Genomic DNA, 3,261 nt, shown 5'->3' with positions numbered 1-3,261 from the left:
AAACGCAGAGAAGTGAACCGTCTCATATGAATATGCTACCAGTCATAAGTTTCAATACGGAGCTGCAAGTACTTAAGAATTATCAATTACTCTACAATTATGCAGCGGCGTCATCATCCAAGCTATAGCTGGAATAGGGAAGGGAACATAATATCCCATAAGTCTTATTAGAACACGCTGGAAATAGTGACGTAAAAAAAAAAATCGCCAACGGCACGTGGTGTTCCCAAGCGGTCACCCATCCAAGTACTGACCACGCCCAATGTTGCTTGACTTCGGTGATCGGACGAGAACCGGTATTTTCAACATGGTATGGCCGTTGCCGATGAAACTGCGTAATCTGTAGGCACTTGAGGACGATGGGATTGGGGTGCACTCGATAAAACCTGCACTCGCTCACACACACACGTAAACTGCCTGCTTAGACTCTGTACCTAAATTACCAAGCTCGTTGGATGTCATTGGGATAGATGATAAATCTATCTATCAACGGCAGTTTGGTTACGTTTCAACGTCACACACTGCTGGATTGACACGGGATTAATAAAACAGCTAGTCGGCATTCTAAGTTAAGCCACAGGTGGATTGTTGTTCAACAGCGGAGCCTCCTTTCAACCACATGGTTGTGGAACTGTAGTCGGATTTTCGACATCATTTTCATGCCATACTACGGAACTTCACACAAACTTCAATTCACTTCTTGCACCGGCGGCTACTACGAATGGACTGAAGCTCGCTACTGACTAGGGGGGGGGGGACATTTGTCTCTTGATGGATTACGTGACAGATATATAAAGTATCAGTCGTATGTTATGAACCCGAGTTTCAATAAAGATAGATTACCCGTATGTCCACAGATTCTCAGTAGTGGCCTGCGGAAGGATTATGCCCGCGGTCGACAAGTTACCTTCTAAGTTGTTTTCCCTCAACAATTAATGCTGCCAAGTGAGTAGGAATGACACCGCGCTCTCATATAAGTCGTACGAAACTATTAAGGAAACGAATTTGCCTCGTGGATCCAAGTCTCCCATGGACTGCCTATAATGTATTATCTATCCTAGAAGTGTTATCGGGGTGATTATTTAAATTTTCACTCGGTGGGAACCGCTGTTGTTCTTCATTCATCTACTCTGTTATGAATAACTTGTGGCCCTTAAAAGGGCCGGTTGCTGATTCCCTAGCAAGCACTCCCGCTTACTTGGAACTAGTGTATTTTGTGACGGCCTTGGTCCCTTCACTGACGGCGTGCTTGGCCAGCTCACCGGGTAGCAGGAGACGGACGGCTGTCTGGATCTCCCGACTGGTGATGGTCGACCGCTTGTTGTAATGCGCGAGCCGCGAAGCTTCCGCGGCGATGCGCTCGAAGATGTCGTTAACGAAGCTGTTCATGATGCTCATAGCCTTTGAACTGATTCCCGTGTCTGGGTGAACTTGTTTCAGAACCTTGTAGATGTAAATGGCGTAGCTCTCCTTCCTCTTGCGCTTCTTCTTCTTATCGCCCTTCGAAATATTCTTCTGGGCCTTGCCGGCCTTCTTGGCAGCCTTTCCGGAAGCTTTGGGGGGCATGGTGCTCGTCTGATGATGAGCCCGAACGAACGAACGAATGAGTGATGCCACTGGCGAGCCAGTGACGCCTGCTTCAGGGACTTAATACCCTCTTCAGGCTAGGTGTGCTTGTGCTTTAGTGTGTTATGTAGTCAGCACCATGTCGCGTGGGAATGGTTGGGAAGGTTTTGCAATTATTTTTTTTTTTTTTTTTTCCGGTTACTGATTTTTTTTTTTTCTTTTTGGTAGTTTTAAGTCCAGCGCTACTAGGGAAATTATTGGTGATCGTTTTCTATTGGATTGACTTGGGCATGGAGAAATTCATTATAGGGTAATAGGAGTTGGTTTACAGTGGTGTTGGGAAACTGAGGTGGATTTTGAAATAGTTGCTGGATGAAGGATCTGTCCATTGCCTTGTTTACATATTTGATGTTCTTATCCTTGATGTAAGAATGCAAGGGTTTAATTTTGGCTAGAGCATACACGATTTGTCTATTAGTGTTATATGGCACGTTGAGTGCCTTGCGTAGTAGGCGTCTTTCTGTTGACGCTAGGCTCTCAATTTGCGTAGCTGTTGCGTTGGAGAACAGCTGCGAAGCGTAGAGAATTGCCGGTCTAATAACTGAGGTATAGATTATTAAATTTGTGCGGGGCTTGGCGCTGGGGCGATGTGGGGGTTTACCGGAAATGTTATAGAGTAATCGCGTGGCTAATAAAATTTTGCTTTTGATTTCATGATGAGCCCGGAGGGAGAAAAATATTTAAGTCGCAGGGACAATGCCGTACTGCCTTCCCAGTGCGAGCCAATAGAAACAGCGCAAACGTTTGTGACTTTACGATTGGTCCGCTGTCGATTATTGACGTTGGCGTAAAAGTGAAGGTTACCGTGGGCGAGGCGTCGTTCTTGTAGTTAAACAGCTGCAAGTAGGAGTAGCATCATGTCGGGTCGTGGAAAGGGAGGCAAGGTGAAGGGAAAGTCAAAGTCTCGATCCAGCCGTGCTGGGTTGCAGTTCCCGGTAGGCCGTATCCACCGTCTTTTGCGTAAGGGCAATTACGCAGAGCGAGTTGGTGCCGGTGCGCCAGTCTACCTGGCCGCGGTGATGGAGTACCTGGCGGCCGAAGTTCTCGAGTTGGCTGGCAACGCAGCTCGTGACAACAAGAAGACTAGGATCATTCCTCGTCACTTACAGCTCGCCATTCGCAACGACGAGGAGCTGAACAAACTCCTGTCCGGCGTCACCATCGCCCAGGGTGGTGTGTTGCCCAACATCCAGGCGGTTCTCCTCCCGAAGAAAACCGAGAAGAAGGCTTAAGCCCCTTCTCCGTAAAACGGCCCTTTTAAGGGCCCCACTAACCTCACAAAAGTCAGAAATAGCCAGTATTGTTAATCCTCTCTCACGGCTTCGTAATGTAATTTCATTACGCGTGTCAACTTTCTCTCTCTCTCTATACCGGTGGGCTGATTTAATATCATCATTCTGTAATTTTGTGCTCTGAACGATGTCGTTGTCCCAGGTTCGCACTGAAGTACTTGAAACCGTTGTACATTTACTAGGCTATTGTGTGATAACACATTATACTGATGCATATAGAAAGGTTTCATTATTATTATATAATTTAACACAATACGAATTAAATTAGATGATGATGCCAAAGTACATAGTTGGCTTCGAAATTTATGTAATATATTTCTATCATATTAGAGTAATGGAGATT

At 46.0% G+C, this 3,261-nt stretch overlaps 1 non-coding gene across 1 annotated transcript; it reads right to left on the bottom strand.

Annotated features, from left to right (window-relative positions):
• Positions 1 to 205: 205 nt before the first annotated feature.
• LOC138694101 (5S ribosomal RNA) lies at positions 206 to 324 on the bottom strand. Its single transcript, XR_011330779.1, has one exon. It is a non-coding gene; the product is annotated as a 5S ribosomal RNA (ribosomal RNA).
• Between the last annotated feature and the right edge of the window lie 2,937 nt (positions 325 to 3,261).

This window comes from Periplaneta americana, unplaced genomic scaffold, assembly GCF_040183065.1.
Source record: "Periplaneta americana isolate PAMFEO1 unplaced genomic scaffold, P.americana_PAMFEO1_priV1 scaffold_38, whole genome shotgun sequence".
NCBI classification, from domain to species: Eukaryota; Metazoa; Arthropoda; class Insecta; order Blattodea; family Blattidae; genus Periplaneta; species Periplaneta americana.
The sequence above is the reverse complement of the archived record's forward strand: the minus strand, read 5'-3'. Positions and strand labels throughout refer to the sequence as shown.